Genomic DNA, 19,385 nt, shown 5'->3' on the forward strand with positions numbered 1-19,385 from the left:
TGAATGTATTATTGTCCATTACCATGTGATGTGCAGTGCCCCTCTCTAAGAGAGTGATTGTACTTGGCTTCATGCATGGTTTGGACTTGTAAATAACTTAGACAAGTGCAATGTGAATAAAAATGATACATAATAGCTGACTGCAAACTTCATAAGCATTACATGATTCTAACATTGCTTTCCTTCATCTGCCATGAGAATAAGATGAGGTTGCTCTTTCATCTAGGGTCTTGCAACAAAAACAGTATGAAACAAAGCCATAGCTGAAGTGTAGGTAACAAGAGCAAGAAATATTTATAAATCTTTATGGTTGTTAGATAGTTGCTGCTAAGATGCCAGTGTTGTTTGTTACTGCAAAATAACTCAGCAAAAATTATTAACAAATGCAATGTAAACTTAAAAGCAACTGAAACAGCAATATCAACAATTGGGTTTCTTCACACACATTCTAACTGTAAGATAAGTTTTTTTTCTTTCCTTTTTATCTCTTCTTTTGTTCTTTCTTCATTCATGCATTTGAGTGGTTGTATGTGCACACATAAACATTTGGTTATTCGTGATAAATTCAAAAAATTGTTTAACAACTTTGGAATTGTCCACTTGAAAATATCAAGCACTCTTAAGCTAAAACAGAACTTAAAAAAAAAAACACTGATTGCAAAGTTAACCTCAAATGAATGAAAGAAACCAACTGAAAACATGTAGATGGAGTCTATTAGACCACTGGAATTGCTTAAAAAGCAAAAAGAAAAAGTTTTAATTTCTTCAGTTTGCTGGGTGTCCGAATTATTCTAATTTCTCACTCTAACTTTTCCTTTTTCTAATTCAGTAAATTGAGAGAAATTTAATGTACCCATACTATTCCACTATCATCATCATTATATACATAGTATATAAATTGAAGGTGGTTGAGATACCTTCATGGCAGAAAAAAGAAAAAAGAGATATAAAAAGATTCAAGATGTGGAAATATATTTTAATATGGAAGGTTATAAGAAAAAGAAATGTTTTTAGATGAGATAATCTTTGTGTGCTAAAGTAAAAAGTTGTAAAATGTCTAAGTACGTTGCAAAAGGCTTTAAAAGGTTAAATTGAAGGTGGTTAAGATGCCTTCATGATGGAGGAAAATTTGCGTCATTCGAAGCCTTGTTAATCTTAAAAGCATTACTTAAAAAAAAAACCCATGAAAATGGGAAGATAATAGGATAAAAGATATTTAGATAAAGAAGATTAAAAATTTGAAGTGGAAAACTTTAAAGACAGAAGTACAGAAAGGTAAAAAAAAAGATAGAGAAGATATAGGAAGATAAAAAAGATGTAGGAAGACAAGAATTTTAAATGCACAAAATAGGAAGCAAAAAAAAAAAGAGGGGAAAAAAAAGGCAAGCAACTAAGGGTGAATATACAAACCTTAGAAGAAAACTAGAAGATAAAAACAAGATAAAAAATGGTTAAAAATGTCAAATAAAGGTATTTCAGATAAAAAATACAAAAAGCTAAGACAACTATTAGATACAGACATTCAAGATAGAAAAAGGTAGAAGAGAGAAGTTTACACTCAAATATTGGATAAAATAGAAGATAAGGAGATTATTAATAATTTTTTCAAAAAGTCCATCAACTTTAATTTCTGCTGGTGCAGAAATTAGAAGTCTCAGATGAGGGTGTTAAAATTTATAGACAAGAGCCAATTTAGAAAACGTTAAACTAGAAGGAAATTGGTTTAAAACCACATCAAAAAATTAAAAGGACTAAAGTAACTCTAAAAACTAAGGCAAATGCTTTTGGAAGTCTTGAATTTAAAAGGATCTTTAAATTTCCAAAGGATGCATATAGGATATTTTGGAACATCATCTCTGAAGAAAAATCAGTTAATGTTTTACTTAACAGGAATCCCATACAATCCACAGGGCCAAGGCATAGTTGAAAGAGCTCATCAAACTATTAAAATGTATTTATTAAAGCAAAAAGAGGGAATTCGGAAGGGGTATATATCCCCCAAAGATAAACTTAAAATAACCCTTTTTACTCTAAACTTTTTAAATTTGGATTCATCAGGACTTACTGCTGCGGAAAGATATATGTATCCAAAAAATGTACATAAGCCTAAGGTACTTTGGAAAGATATTCTAACAGGACAATGGAAAGGTTCTGACCCAGTGATTGTCTGGAGTCAGAGTTCTGTTTGTGTGTTTCCACAGGGAGAACAGCAGCCGATTTGGATTCCAGAGAGACTAACCAAAGCAATTTCTACAGACCAAAAAGAAGATGATTTGACTCAAATCCATAACAGCTGATATCCAGAGCTCCAGCTTGGCTATTCTTACATCTGCGACAGTGATTAACCAGGATGCTTTTTTCAATATCTATTTTATTATTGCATTTTCCCACATCATAAAGTTCTATTTTATTTTTTGAGCTCATACAAACCTAGGTTAATGTTTTTCTGAGCAGTTTTATTTTTTGGCTGTGGAGTTTTTAAACATTGCAATGGAGATTTCACCTAGGTAAAGCTACAAGGCCTTTGCTATTGTCTTATGTGTTGTACGTTTGTGTGCACTCTTGTGTTTTGTGTTGTATGTCTGTATGTGCGTATGTCCATATTTCATATATGAGGAGCGCTCATGAAAAAATGGGTCCGAATTTTTTTTTTTATTCACGTGATTTAAATGGTTTAATTTAAATTAGGTAAACAGCTGTTAAGGATTGTTTTTAAAGGAGGTTAACAGATCTGTTTGTTTACTTTCACCTTTCCTTTTCATTATATTTTATAATTCTGTTCAGGATAATGTCTCTTTAGCATCATTGCCAGAATTCCTATCTTCATCCCAGTGCCGGTGAAGACAAAGATAAAACCAAACTACAGCTTCTATGATAGCTATCACAGTAAACTGTATAAACTGATGCATCAATGAATTAACTCAACAAGTAATGCTCAATCAAGGAGTCGATTTACTTTGGGAGGAAATGGACATATTGATAGACTTCTCCACTTTGAACTGCTTGCAGAACTTGCCTGGACTATGTATCACTTGTATACATTGTGAACTATCATTTGGTGCAGCAAATTGTGGTAGTGCTGGCATATCTTTGCTGATGGTGTCACCAGTGATGCAATTTTTCCAAAGGAGCCGTCAATTGGCTTGGTGTCATGGCATTTCTGTATTCTCCTCCCTTCTGCTAGTGATGGTCTAAAATTTGGGGGCCAACAGAGGTGAGGCAAAGAAACTCACCCCCACACTGGCACCAAGGCCAAATTTGGGGGCCAACAGAGGTAAGGCAAAGAACCTCACCCCCCCACTGGTGCATAGGCCTGTCCACAGTATGGCTGTATGCTAGACTGGTAGTTAGTGACAGGTATGATCCAATTGCAGTGGTATCAACCTAAGACAGGAGGCTGACGCCTAGAGGTCAGTTCATCCGATGACGGGTAAGAACCATATGTTGAATTGGACAACCTAACAGGCACGGTCCCTAGCCACATTGCTTGTTGTTTAATTATTCAGAAGGGAGGAGATGCTGAGAGCCATTGCCAAGTAGGAATGACGCATGGCAATTTCTTTGTCAGCCTACCCAATGTTGCTTAGAGGGAGGACTCTCCATTGTGGAAATGGGCTTGCCTTGGACCCAGGTCATTTGCAGTGACATTGCATGAATGTTTGAGAAAGGTGACCCTGCTCAAGGACCAGGGTGGATCTGGGTTTAGGGAGGATCCTGCTGGATTAGGGTGGGTCCAGTTTTAGGGTGTATCCTGCTGGGAATAGGGAGTATCCTGCTGCCTCAGGTGCCCTCCAGCTCCTTGAGTTCCCGTTGAGTTCTCGCGGGATTCAGAGAGTATTTTGGGATGCAGAGCCGAGTGGGGGTGTGAATTTTTCCCCAGACGTGCGTGTAGTGTGCCGGTGACAGTTCAGGAATAAAGAATTGCTGTTTGAATCTATAAGGCTGTGAGTGGCTCGTGATTTTGTGCCCAGCCAGACTGCGGCACACATATAAAACTTTTTGTAACACATCATAATGAAAACTATATTTCTGACCAAAATTTAAACAAATCATTTGGAAAGCTCTATCTATTTTATGGAAACTCATTACCTGGAAGTCTAAATATCATTTATGTATGGGATGAAATTGTATGACTGGAAGTTGGGAAGAGGGCACTATTGTTGAAAAAGTGATGAAGTCCACAAACTGAATATTTTTGAAGTAGGTAAAATTTCTGTGTTGGCTAAGAGATTTGGAGAGATTCCCTGCTAGAGGAATGGAAGATATTTGAGGTCATGGAACAGTAACTTTGGTAACTGGGATTAGTCTTGAGTTTGAAGCTATTTGAAACTCAAAAAAATGTTCAGTGCTGTGGCTAAATGTCTGAGTAGTTTAGAATAAGCTTCTGTTCAGGTCAGGTTTTTAAATACCAACCAGAGGACTGGCTGAAAGGTTTATGCATTGACGCTGAGGCTAGAGACTGTAGAGACTTGGCCTTGGCCAGAAAACCATAGTCCTAGGGAGCATGGCTTGGGTCCAGTATGAACAGGCCCAGGAAGGGGCTGCTGTAAGTAAATTCTCCACTGTGAGCTCAGCCTGATGGAAACTAAACTCCTCCCTCCAACTGTTTTCAACTTTTAAAAACAAATTAGAGAAGAGAGAGGTGGAAGTAGTTGTTGAGTAGAGGAGTGAATTTCTAAGGATGTTCACCGGTTTGAACTACAATACAGAATTGAAGATTCCCAAGAAGATTCTTAACCTGAGATAAGACAAAAATAGGTACTGTTCACCTATAAAGAAAAAAGTATTTCAGAGGTAGTGGTCTGAGATTTCAAGGGAAGTAGAGGGGCATTTACTTCCCTTTGCTAATAGGGAACTTAAGACATTTTGTGCATTCTGTTCTTATAATTGTGAATGCTAAATTTCGAAAAACAAGAGAAAAAGCTAATAGGACTGAGTCTGTGATGAATGGAGGCCTTTAAGAATCAAGTCTGAGTTAGTATGAAACCCCAGGGCCCACCATATAGATAGTAGTTATCAGAATTTAAAAATATCATCAACGTGGGCAAAAGAGCAATAGTAAAAATGGCAACAATTTTGAAATAATGACTGGATATCTTCCCTAGTTTTCTGACCACAGAAGCCCATCAATTTTGTATGAGTACATGGATATATTATGGCAAGAAGACCTCAAAATGAATATGACAATATTCCTTATCAACCAGGAGAGCAGAAGTGCAAGCATATTAAATTTTATTTACAAAAATATATTATGAAAATTTATATGTGCTAGTGTTTTGGTGTGATACACACATATGCATATATACATATATATGCATATGAATATATGTAATATCACTTTAAAATAAATTATTTTTTTAAATTAATTTAGTTTTCCTTTCAAATTTATACATACACAATTAAGTTCATTGTAGAGTTTATATCCATCAGCTCTGGATTCAGATACAACTCAGGTCTCTGTTTATTAACCATGTGATCTTGAACAATATTTTAACCCTCTGAGTTTTTATTTATTATGCATAAAATGGGAGGGAATGATAACATTGTCAATCTTATTTGGCTATTACTAATTGCTGAATACCTTAGAAATTTATCTGAATCATAATAAGAATTTAATAAATATTACTCTTTTTAAAAATTTCCTTATTATAACTGAGTAATTTTCTTTCTTGATAGAATTCATTCAACTCAAAATTATTATTTGTTTTTTTATTTCTATGTGATTTTTTTTCCAAATTGTACTTTAAACTTGCCACTTTTAAAATCACACCCTGTGCATCTGTAGATTTATTTCTCCTACTACATTCTCCCTCAAATTCTATATCTCAAACTTCACCCAGAATTTACCTAGTTTTTTTCTCTTCTGTTCCCTGTTTTGTGTGTCCTCTGAGCCATTAACAATTTGAACACAATCTTGCTTCTAACCTTGTAATTGTCTTTTTTTTTCCATTTTTTATTTTTTATTTATTTATTTTTTAAATTTTTATTGTTGGTTGTTCAAAACATTACATAGTTCTTGATATATCATATTTCACACTTTGATTCAAGTGGGTTATGAACTCCCATTTTTACCCCGTATACAGATTGCAGAATCACCTCAGTTACACATCCACTAATTTACATATTGCCATACTAGTGTCTGTTGTATTCTGCTGCCTTTCCTATCCTTGTAATTGTCTTGAGCCTGAGAATCAAGTTCCACTTTATACCTGCCACTGCATTTCTCCATTACTTCTTCTGGATTCCAGACTGCTCTTTAATCTGTGCATACAATTAACAGATATTTGTTGTTTATAATTTTACAGGCCAGGAACTGTGACAATTATTACATACTGTTACAGAAAGAAGAATCCTTGATTTCTGTTGATACAGCTACAAATCTTATATTTGCCTGGTATGGTTCCATTAACTAAAAAAGTTCCCCTTTGGCCTAGTGTCTTAGTCCCATTCAGATTTCTGTAACAAAATACCATAGACGAGGTAGGTAATAAATCACAAAAAAATTATTTCTTACCATTCTGGAGCCTGAGAGGTCTAAGAACAAAGCCACAGAAGATTTGGTGTCTGGTAAGGATCTATTTCCTAGTTAATAGGTTGTGCTTTCTGAGTCTTCATATGGTAGAAGGGGCAAGGCAGCTCTCTAGGGCCTTTTTTTTTAAAATAAAGGATACTAATACTATATGAGGCCTGTACCCTCATGACCTAATTTCCTCTACCATACTCTACTTCCTAATGCTATCACATTACAAATTAAAAGTTTCAACTTTCAACCTATGAATGTAGAAGGAATACAGACCTTCAGACCAAAGCAACTGGTTTGAGTTGTGTTCCTTTTTCACTTATGACCTTAAAAGTTCTGAATAATATGGTACAATTTCATCATGTACTAAATCCCCATGTACTCTACATGTGTTTTCTATTATCTAATCCTATCCATTGATCTATCTGTAGTGGTGCTTGAAATACAATATTTTATTACTGTAGCTTTATATTTTAATATATTATTGGGAATCTTCACTCATGACACATTAAATATTATTGGATATTTTATATGATGATTTTTATCTGAATGAGTTTTAGATTTGTTTAATTTTTTAATAGAGTAGAAAAGGAACAAGAATATTAAGGCATATATTGGTCTTTATATTGAGAATATATTAACTTTACATGTTCATTTTGAAGGATTGAATTTTTAAAATATTGTGTTTGGCAACATAAGAGAAAGTTCTTTCTTTCAATTTATTTTTACTTATTCAAATAATTACTTATAGTATTTAAGTGAATTTTCATATTCTCTCCATAGAGTTACAGATTGATTTCTGACTCAAGATGGTTTGGCTTACAATTTTTTTGTCTTTATGATGGTGCAAAACTATGCGCATAAAATGGATGTTTTCACTTTAATTAAAAAAAAAGAAAGTCAAGGACTTACATAAAATATTCAACACTTTCTTTATAAAATAGATTGTGTTTAATGATATTGCATAAACATAGGCTAATGTAAGTATTCTGAGCTCATTTAACTTAAACTGTGATATCCCATATGTGGTTTTATTAAAAGAATTTCAAATGATGATGGATTTAATAACATAAATTCATTATAAATTGAGAAGCATTTTTTTCATTGTTTTCCAGATTGATTTACTTATATATATGAGTATTTGCTATACTTATACATAAAATCATTTATTTTGTTATACTTTATTACTGGCTATTATTTGTCTAAATGAAGAATTTTTATTTTTGAAATACTATCTTAAAGAATTCTCATTTGAACTTCAGTTGTTTTTTTTCCCAAGACCTCTAGACTAGGTCATGGCGCATGCTGCAATTCCAGCAGCTCAGGAGGCTGAGACAGGAGGATCACAAGTTCAAAGCCAGCCTCAGCAAAAGAGAGGTGTTAAACAACTCAATGAGACCCTATCTTTAAATAAAATACAAAATAGGGATGGGGATGTGGCTCAGTGGTTGAATGCCCGAGTTCAATCCCCTGTACCCCACACCCCAAAAAAGAACTCAAACTATCATTGCAAAACATAAAATATTTGATGCTCATTTCATTGTCTTATTTAAATTTCATTGCACTTTACAGATGATTTCAAATAGTGGTAGTGATTGAGTTACTCATAACTTTAGTAGGAATATTTGTAATGTTACACCACTAAGCATACTGTTTGTGCATCAAAAAATTTCACATGGATGTTTAATTTTTCAAATATCTTTTGTATTATATGGCAAAATCTTTACTTCTTTAACCTCATAATATATGATTTATAATTGAGATAATACTGGATATTTTTACTTTCTGCATTTCTCGAATAAATCGCTCTTGGTTTTTCTATATTTTTTTCTTTTAGTGCTCTTTTTTATCTTTATGTATAATCTTTGCATTAAAACTAATGAGGAAGAATGGCCTTAAGTTTTCTACTGAAATTCTTATAAAATAATTTAGAAACATTGTTTTTTTTTTCTTTATACTGTACAGTACTTTAATTGCAGGAAATCGTTCCTTCAGATACTTCATACTAAAGAGTTTTTTTCCTCCTTTATTTTAGGAAAAAAAATCTCTGGGGCTGGGTTTTGGCTCAGTGTAAGAGCACTTACCTTGCACATGTGAGGCACTGGTTTCAATCCTCAACACCACGTAAAATAAATAAATAAATAGATAGATAGATAAATAAATAAATAAATAAATAGATAAAAGTATTGTGTCCATCTATAACTAAAAATTTTTAAAGAAATAGTATTTTAAAAAATACTCTGCATTACATATAAACAATAAGACCCCAACCAATTCTCCAAAATATAACTAAAATGTAACAAGTTTATTAGGAATTAATAACAATTTCTAAAACAATAATTTCTGTTCTCCAAGCAGTTAATATAGTTGTTAAAGATTACTATTTTATGCAGAAAAAATATTTTCTTACACTTAAATAACTATTCTTACTTAAATTTCTAAATTCTCTATAATTCAATGCTTTCTCAAAAACTTGAGTATCTGCTGCACCACACTAGTCAAAATAAGCTGAAAACATTTTAGAGGACAAGAAACAATGATAGAGTCACTCTTTCTGTGACACCATGATATTGCTCTCAGGCCCAGCCATTTCTACATGTGATTGTGACAGTCTACCAATTGTATTTTTATTGCAACACAAATGTTTTTCTGCAAATTATTTTCATAACAGTATTTTACAGAGTTTTAGCTTTTTCATTGCTGTAACCTAAAGACCTGATAAAAAGACTTCTAGAGGAGAAAAAGTTTGTCATTTATGGTTTCAGAGATCTCAGTCCTTATATGCTTGATTTCATTGCTCTGTGCCCAAGGTGAAGCAGAATATCATGGCAGAGGGTGTTGCAGAGGAAAGTAGCTAATAACATGACTTTCCTCATCATGGACTAAATATAAACCCCAAGAACATACCCCAATGACTCATCTCTTCTAGTCACACCTATCTGCCTACAGTTACTACCCAGTTAATCCCTATGAGGGGATTAATATACTGATTAATTTAAGGCTCTCATATTTCAATCATTTTACCTCTAAACTTTCTTGAGTTGTCTCACTTGAGTTTGGGAGGACACTTCATCTCTAAACCATAACATTTAGGGATGAAAATATAATTTTTCCTGTATTACTATTGACAAGAAACTGTACTAAGAAATAAGTATATCCAATAAGAACTAAGTATTAAAGACAAAGAGGCTTTCTATTGGGAAAACAGTTTTTCTATTGCTCTATTGTACACAAATGGGCATAAATTCTCATTCCTCTGACTATACATGGTGCTGAGTCACACCAGTAATGTAATCATACATGTAAATAGGGTAATAAAGTCTATCTCATTCTACCATCCTTCCCATCCCCATAGTCCCACCCCTCCCTTCACTACCCTCTAAAGTCCAAAGTTCCTTCATTCTTTCATACACTCCCACCCCACCATTATGAATAAGCATCTGCTTACCAGAGAAAACATTCAGCCTTTGGTTTTTGGGGATTGGCCTATTGTACTTATTGTGTATGATATTCTCTAGTTCCATCTATTTACCTGCAAATGCCATAATTTCATTCTTTAAGGCTGAGTAGTATTCCATTCTGTGTATGTAGCACATTTTCTTTATCCATTCATCTGTTGAAGGGCATCTAGGTTGGTTCCATAGTTTAGCTATTGTGAATTGAGCTGCTATAAACATTGATGTGGCTGCATCACTGTAGAATGCTGATTTTAAGTCCTTTAGATATAATCCAAGGAGTGGGATAGCTGCATCAAATGGTAGTTCCATTCCTACTTTTCTGAGAAATCTCTATACTGCTTTCCATAGTGGTTGCATCAATTTGCAGTCCCACCAGCAATGTACGAATGCACCTTTTCTCACACATCATTGCCAACATTTATGTCAAAATGCATTCTGCTGTCATGTATAACTAATTAGAACAAATTTTAAAAAGTCAAAAAATTAAAATATATTTATATACCTACAAAAATATAAAAAAGATGGATTGAGTCATCAGATTTGTAATGAAGCAATAGGAAGAAAACAAAGTCGAGTTCAACTGTATCTAAAATAGGTATTTTTATTAAAATTTTTGAAGAAAAATGACAAAACATTAACCCTGGTTAATTATGAGTAGTTAATAAAAAATATTTGTTTTAAAAAAGAAAGGTTTTCTTTTCATAAGTAGACCTATGTATGTTTGAAATTTTTAAAGTGTTTATTCCAATGTTTTGATACTTATTTATTGCTTGTTTCTTATCTTTCCTAAGAGATTCCCATGTCTACTCTTTTATACAATACTTAGTAAATTTCAGAATGTCTAATATTAAGATAATATTCATTAAGATATTTTATATTTCATGTATTGACACAGATTTTTAATTTACTATACATTGTTTATCAGAATTTTTAATAACTGAAAAAAATTTTAATCATCAAAAGTGCTTAAATTTAATAAGAAATTCTTAAGTGTCAGGAGTAAAAAGCCAGTGACAGGATATACTCTTTACATTTAGTGCAGTTTTAGTCATAAGTAATAGGATCCAAGAAAAAAGTAGAACTTACTGAGAGAATTTATCAATGACTAATGATATCTAAGAACTTAGGAAGTGCTGACACCAAGATAGCTCCAGAAATCTTATCAGTTTAGACACTGGACATCCTTTTGGAACTAGGACAATAATGTGGCCCATTAAAAAATAATTCTCATCCCTATCTCTCAATTCAAAATTCTAAGCTTCTAGATGGAAAACTTGAGTAGCAGTATAAATTTATTATGTTTAATGATATTTAATGGTCACTGTGAGAAAGTCAGCCACAGTCCTATCCCTACACATCAATGACAATAACCAGAGTAAAGAGAATTTTTAGCTGCATTGGGGTTCTTCAAAGCTATCATGTTACAATTCTAATATTTCTAGAAGTATGTAGTGCATCCAGTGTTCTCAATAATAAGTAAAATAAATTTTAAGATCTGTATTTTAGGCCTGGGGTTGTGGCCCTGTGGTAGAACACTTTCCTAATACATGTGAGGCACTGGGTCCAATCCTTAGCACCCCATTAAAAAAACAAATAAATATAATAAAGTCATTATGTTTATCTAAAAATAAAAACATCTTTAAAAAGTTTTCTATTTTATGGATAATTACTTAATCCTATCCTGAAAATTCTTTATTATATCTTAAGAAAATTTTTAGAAGAATGTAAAATTGGCCACTAAGATTTTTTTCACAAGAAAGTAGCTTCTTTAAAAATACTGAATTCATAACTACAGATTAAAAAAATAAATAAAATTTTGTCTTTATATAAATTTATTTAGAAAGCTAATTTTTCAAATTGTCTACAAAATTTCAGTTTGTGAGATTGCATCCTGAAACTGCACCATCACCACCAACTAAAATATTTATGTCTACGAGTAAAAAAGTATGATTCTTATAAAAAATATATAATACATCAATTACTGTGAGAGAAGAAAGGACTTGGTAATGGTGGCATCATCTTACGTGCCTTATATACATATAAACATACAGGCCTGTTAATGGAGTCAGCCAAACAAGGTCTTGCCTCCTTAATGACCTCAGATGAAAGTGAATTTCTATTTAGCATTGCAAATATCCAAGATAGTCATCAAAGGCCAATCTGTTGCTGCACAATGATGCCAAACTTGAAAATTTGACTAATATATTTTATAATTTCTAATAAAAATTAAATTACTTCATAAAATTTCATGCATATTCCTATAATCTAGAAGTTCACTCTATGATGATTATAGATATTTACTTAAGAAACATTGACTCTAGTTAAGTGTTGAATTGAATTCCCAGACACTCAGCAATTCATTAAAAGCATTCCCAGTGTACCTCTATTATAAATAGAATCTCTGTAAATGTTAGTTGTAACAAGGGTATATGGTGAATTGTAAACCTTATAGAAAAATACTCGTCTTTCATTAGGAGAAGTCTTCCATTGACTCAGGATCAGTCTCAAGATGTGTATATATGAAGTACTGAGGGAAAATGCAAGGGTCCATGTATATTATCTATTCATTACTTCTGGTGATTATTTGGGATGCTTGAAATTGATGTTAAATTCAGTTTACATATTTATATTGGAGCATTATAATTATGCCTAATGGTAGAATTCATTATGCCATATTTGTACATGCATATAACATAATCTGATCAATCACATTCCCCACTGCCTTCTCTTTCCCTTTCCTCCTCCCTTCCCCAATTTGCCTGCTCTGCTATAATGATCCCCCTTCTATTACTGTTATTTTTAATAGTGTTTTATTTTATTTGTGTGTGCAGGATTTATTGTGGTATATCAGTACATAGGCATAGTGTAATTTGGTAGATTTAATTCTCCAATACCTCCCCATAGCCTTCTTTACTTCACAATTTTTCAGATTACATTGGACCTTTGGAATCTGTATTTAACATATTACACTTTGACTTCTTGATGAGCACATTGAGAATACATAATAATAATATTAAAATTCTCTAGAGAAACAGAATCAACAGGAAGTATAATTATGAAAAAGGGATTTATTAGGTTGACTTACACAACCAAAAGCTGGATAGTCCACAAGAGCTGTCTTCAGGCTGGAGAGCTGGAAGAACCAGTGCAGAACCTGTGCAGTCCAAAAGGCTGAGGCCCCAAAACAAAGAGATATCAATGATGCTATCCTACTCCAAGACTGAAAGCTTCTGGAAACTTTCTAAAGAAGCACTGGTAGAGTTTGCTTTGGAAGAGTGAAGAAGTGAGAGTCTGATCTTCTTCAACGATCACAGCAGCAATCAAGAACTCATTCAAGAAGAATGGAGCTTGCATCTGCTGCTGCTTCCTTGTTCTTCCAACTTTCATTTCATCCAAGCCACCAAGGTGTTGGTTGGTGCTGCCCATGCTTAGGGAGAGTCTCCACTTCAGTTCGCTATCCCACATGCTAATCATTCCTAGACACACTCTCATTGACACACCCAGAAGCCTCTTAATCGTTGGTATCTCATAATCCAATCAAGTTGATAATTCAAATTGACTATTACAAATATTTTAATATCTACTACATACATAAGGACATTTTTTAAAAATAACATAAGATAATATACATAAGAAATTAACAAAAATTTTGATTGCTATTAAGGTTTGGATGTGAGGTATCCCCCAAAAGCTCATGTGTGAGACAGTGCAGGAGGGTTTAGAGGAGAAATTATTGGGTTATGAGAGTCTCAACTTGACCAGTGAATTAATTGACCTGATGGGATTAACTGTGTGAGATTGAAAGCAGGTAGGGTATGACTGTAGAAGCATACATTTGGGGCATATATTTTGTATCTGGAAAGTGGAGTCTTTCTCTCCTTACTTATTATCATGTGAGCTGCTTACCTCTGCCTCACTCTTCCAGCATGATGTTCTGCCTCACCTCCAGCCTAGAGAATGGAACATGCTGTCCATGGACTGAGACCTCTGAAACCAGGAGCCTTCAAATAAACTTCTCCTCCTCTACAATTGTTCTGGTCAGGTCTTTTAGTCATAACCGTGAAAAAGCTGACTAAAACAATCATTGGTTGTGAACAATGTAGCTATAATGTAAGTTAACTGAGACCTACAAATTATATCTTAATTAGGACTATTATTGAATTTGTTCTCTTAAAAATCTTCAGAGAGCCTCTGGGAATATCTGTTTGTAGTAATTTGCTTCCAAAGCGGTGGTTTTGAAAACCAATAATTTTCAGAAGTTTTTATATGAGATTTATGTCCTTAGGAGTTCATAATTTCCAAACTGAAAAGGGTGGAGATAGTTCTTAGCACTACAAATTTATTTTTAATGATTATTTATGGTACATCTATTATATTAATTGGAATATTTTAAATTGAGTTGACAGAAATGTAAATGAAGTTAAGGAGAAATGTCAACACCACATAAGGAATCTTATTATTTTATTTGAGTCATATGCATAATGCTTAACTAATTATTGCCAGAAGTTTATGGTACCATGATGGGTACAGCTTGGATTTTTGCTAAATTTAAAGAAGTGATAGTAGTGGAACAGGTTGAAGACTCAGATGAAAGACAGAGAAGAAAATGGTTAACTATGTCTAGAATATAATCTTTCTTAAACTTCATCTTATTCATTTTTATCACTACTATGTATTTCATTCTTGGAAGACTTACTAGCTCAAAACTAATGTCTAATAAATTTTTGATGGATGAATGATATTATTCCCTAATATTTTTATGCTTGTAAGGTATTCTGTTGTTTTCTAAGGATACAACAATTGCTTAATCCTGCAGTACAGTAGAGTATTACTATATATTGTAACTTGTTTTGTATAATAGTAGTTGCCATAACAGATGAATACAAAGTTCTTCAGAGTATGCTGGTTTTGCCAACTGCACTGAAATATCTTTGAGCACAAGTATAAATTGTGTCTACTTTTTTGGAGTCCCTATATAGCAAGCAGATGTCAATCTAATTGAATTGTGTTTGAATAAAGAAGGGCTATAGCTGAGAATTTACCAACTAAACTCATGGTTAGTTTCAGGGAATCAGCTCTAGTCTTGGTAAAACTCTATTTTTGTAGAATTTATATATTTAGTTTGATAACAAAATTATCCAATTTATTATGTTTGTTTTATTTTTCTTTGTGAGTTATTTCTTCTTTAAATATAAGACTGAATTATATTATAGTTCTAAAAATTATAGAACATAAAAGTAAACCTTCTTTTCCATAGGTGGTTTACTTATTTATGATTAAATTTAGATGAGTACAACATGTAATTTAAGGATGTAGGTGTTCCAACTTTTTTTATCAACATCTACATTCTTTGACAATAATAAACAGTAGATGGATAATGTGCTCCTTTTTCCTGCTTTTCCTCTAATTTTCACCTAACCTCAAGTAAATGAATATCAAGTAATGTGTGACTTGTTTTGTGATGTGATCATGAATTAAATACACATTTTCAGTGTTGAATAAATTTCTCCATTCAATATTTTAGTGTCTCTATGATAATTTTTCTATTAGCATTTAACATTCTACTTTTTGGTTAATTAATAACCACAATATATGGTAATAAATATAATTTTAAATGCTTATTTTTTATTTTTTTTACAATGTGCTGCTTTCATCAAAAATATTTTTCTAATATTATGAATATTTTTTCCAGAAAAATTGAACAGCATGTTTTTTAAATGGAAATCAGAATCTCTGGGAGGGAGGCCTCTGGCAGGGCAATTATTTTATACAAACAAGTGAGTCTGTGGGAGGGGACCACACGAAGCCTGCATCCCCCTTTGAACCCTCAGTAGCATCCTCCAGGGAAAGTCACTGACTGGAGATTGTTTAAATGGCAGCAGTAGGGTGCACAGTAACATTGCTCCTCAAAGGAAACATCACCTTATCTGACCCAGTCTTAGAGTTAATCAGGCGCCTACTTCAGCCAGTTGACAATAATGTCTCCAACCATTTCCATTTTTTAGTATTCAGGAGCTATTTGAGGACATGTTTTGTTTATTTAATAGATCTTCACAGAATATTATTTGCTGAAAACTTAAGATGAATCTGTTCTTAATTTGCACTTTAGTCTCTGAAAATATATAACTAAGGATTTCTAAAGTTCTATGATATATTCCTTCTTGTGGCAGACGTGAATTTCTCTAACAGTGTGCTCTGACCTACCTGAGTCACTTGGTAGAGTAAGAGGCATCATCTCTTGGCTTTGTAGTAAGTATTTAAAGGATTGTCTTCTTCATTTTACCATTTAAGCAGCAATTATTTTCTTCGGTTTGTGGGAAACTATCCTTCTGGTGAGTTGTTCCAAATGTAAAAAGCTATGAGGAACACTGGGTTGGTTTTGATTGTGTAGTATGTTCTGTTATGATCTATTCACTTTTCATTGGAAAATCAGTGGTTAAACATATGATGGTAGCTGCCAGGGTCAACACTCATATTTTTCTTTTCATTCTGAGAGGAAAACTTCAAATGTTATTCATAAAGGTCTTTATTGCAGCCTGTTAGTCTCTACTAAGAACACAATTCATTCCACAAAAATTCTATTAATAATTCCAACCTGGAAAGGTCTACTATTAGGTTTTTCACAATTGCTTATTTATTTACTTAGCACAAATAACTGAGATATTTTTTAAATTCTTAAATTAGAATGTATTATCATTACAGTAATTCTCAACATCATGCCATTATAATCCATCTATTAGAGCACCTTTTTTTCTTACTTTCTCATTTGTAGTAGTTCTGTATAGAGGAGCAAACCAATGTTCTTTCAAAGTAACAATTATGTATAAGTTGATAAACAATAGCATTAATTTCTCATGTTTCTTTTTCAATTTTGTTCCAATGCATTTGTTTGTGATATAGTAAAAGGAATTTTCTGGCCAATAAATAAATAAAGCTTTTTTTTAAAGGAAAATAAAATTGATTGTAAATCATGAACTTCCTTCAGTGACTTATCTACTTTTATAGAATCAAGTAATATAGAAGGATATTTTATATGTACTTTGTAATGCAAGGCACTAATATCTTTAAAAATACTCACTTTTTCATTTTGTGAAACTACAATTCTGTATCTTTTATTTCATCTTATTCAGTAAGACACAAATTTCAAAAGAATAATGATACTGGACATATAAACATATGGTCATGCTATCCAGAGTTAGTTACTTGCCTATGTCTGCAGGGGATACCCTCACTGTGACAACAACTACATGTTCAAGAGTTTTCCTAACCATCCTCTGTAAGTACAAAATGAAAGATGCAGAACTAAACAAATTCAGTGAAGCCATTTATTCATTTGTGGACACAATCACTCAAGCACCATAGGGCTCATTTTCTGGATATGAAATTGTCATAGGTTACAGAGGGGATTTTAGTTTTATGGGTACAGTGAGAGTGGTATAATCATTGGAAACTGTGAACATGCCTATCCAGCAGTCAGGGAACAAGTTGTGCAGGTTAAAATTTTAACTCAGGAAAGCAGTCATAAAAAGTTTGAAACTCATTGTTACCAGGAGAGATAGGAGCATAGATACTGAAGGATGAATGCTCAAATCCTGCCCACTGCTTTTCTTCTTCCTCTGGCATTCATTGTTTCCCACAGTTTCATTATTAACTGTGCCTCCATTTAGGACTAATTTGCAATGAGGGAAGGTCAAAGTCCAGAACCCAGCATTCAATATCTGCCCCCTTCCTTTAGGGTCTATGGTTTGGGAGAAAGGATTTACTGGGAGAGGTTTAATGTTTGGCTAATTTCCCCTCCTTCATTACAAGTCACACCATCTTTCCATTTTTTTCCCAGGGATTGTCATGTAGGAATATTATTTTTCCATAACCCTTCATCCTCAATTTTGATAATTTACTAAGAATCACAGAACTCACTGATACCTGTTTTGCTCATGAGTACATTTATTACAGGTAAAGGATGCAGAAAACAAGCCATGGGAAGAGATACATAAGGCAGAGTCTAAAAGGGACCTAAATGTGGAACTTCTTGTTGTCTTATCCCCATAAAGTTATAATTAGTGATATCTCCTGCTGGCTACCACATGTAGCAACATGCACAAAGTATTGCCAACCAAAGAAGTTGACCTGAGCGGAGGCAACTTGGAAATAACAAGAATGAGAGAATGATGGTAGAAAATAAAGACTGATGGCAGGACCATCAGAATTTAAAATAATTTCCTGGTAAGATAACTAGCTCAGCTACACAGAACTCAAGAAGTGGGAATACTGTTTCTCCCCAAGGTTTAGAGTGAAAGTCCTGAGACTGGAGAGGCAGTCTGCCCTAGCCAAACCAGAGCCTGCTCAACTCATTAAACAGATGAAGAAGAAGAAGGAGAAGGAGAAGAAGAAGAAGAAAGTCAACCTGAACTTATCAATTCTCTGCAGAGAGCCAATCCAGGATTCATCTTGGGACTGCAGTGCAGCAGAGCCAATGGGAACTGGAGAAACCCAGATTTGTGAGTTTGTAGTTAGGTCTGCCCAGACTGTATGGGCCTAGCAAACCTATGGAAAGTCATAAACTGGGAGCATTTTTACCCACAGGGAATACAAGTTGGAGAGGCTGGAGACAGCCCAGCTCTCCCCAGCCCTGTGAGCCTTGTGGCCTGTGGGGGCTGACAGGGCCAGCTACAGCACAGGAGGTTGGAAGGGTAGGTGTGAAGGCACTTGGCCAATAGTATGCCCGATGAACTGATCCCGAACCCACTGAGTTCCCGCGGCCCACTGGGGCCAACACTTGCTACGTCCCAGCACAAGCCTGGTCCCTGTTCCTTTCCCAGTTTGGCACCCACCCAGTCCCCAGGGCCCAGTGCCAGTGGGGTCCAACACCTTCCCAGAACCCCAGGCCCTAGTCACCAGTCCTCCAAAACCCTGGCCCTTGATCCAGGTCATTGCTCCATCTACTAGGCCAGCAGTTTTACCCTGGCTCATAGTCTAGCCAGCCAGGTTGCCACTTCACTGCCATGCCTGTACATACCAAAACATAGCTACACTGCCAGCCTGAAGGATCCATGATCCTGATCCTGATCCACCTGGCCCAGGCCAGCTAGGCCCACTGGACATGGTCAGCTACTTTGCCACCCAGCCGCAGCCCAGTCTGGCCCACCACTTCCCAGTCAGGAACATCAGACTGAACCAGCCTGGGCCAGCTGGGCCCACCCAACAGGGTACTGCACTTCCTGGCCCATCCACCCACTTCATCACCTGGCCACAGCCCAGCCTGTCCAACACACCAATTCACTGCTATACTCACCTTCCCCAGCCAGCAGCTTTGCCACCTGACTTGCAGCCTAGCTTGCCCACATTAATCTCCCAAGAAGGGGAATTGGGAAGTATTAAAACCAAAACTTCAACTTGGTAAGAACACT

General features: G+C 34.4%; 1 long non-coding RNA gene across 1 annotated transcript in view; it reads left to right on the plus strand.

Annotated features, from left to right (window-relative positions):
* Window positions 1-5,215, plus strand: part of LOC124098085 (uncharacterized) — a 68,979-nt gene extending 63,764 nt beyond the window's left edge. Inside the window, exon 4 of the long non-coding RNA XR_006853466.2 lies at window positions 2,202-5,215. This is a non-coding gene — a long non-coding RNA (uncharacterized LOC124098085). The remainder of the gene's footprint in view (window positions 1-2,201) is intronic.
* The last annotated feature ends 14,170 nt before the right edge of the window (window positions 5,216-19,385 follow it).

This window comes from Marmota monax, unplaced genomic scaffold, assembly GCF_021218885.2.
Source record: "Marmota monax isolate L192 unplaced genomic scaffold, Marmota_monax_Labrador192_F-V1.1 WCK01_AAM20220418_F8-fsc00308, whole genome shotgun sequence".
NCBI classification, from domain to species: Eukaryota; Metazoa; Chordata; class Mammalia; order Rodentia; family Sciuridae; genus Marmota; species Marmota monax.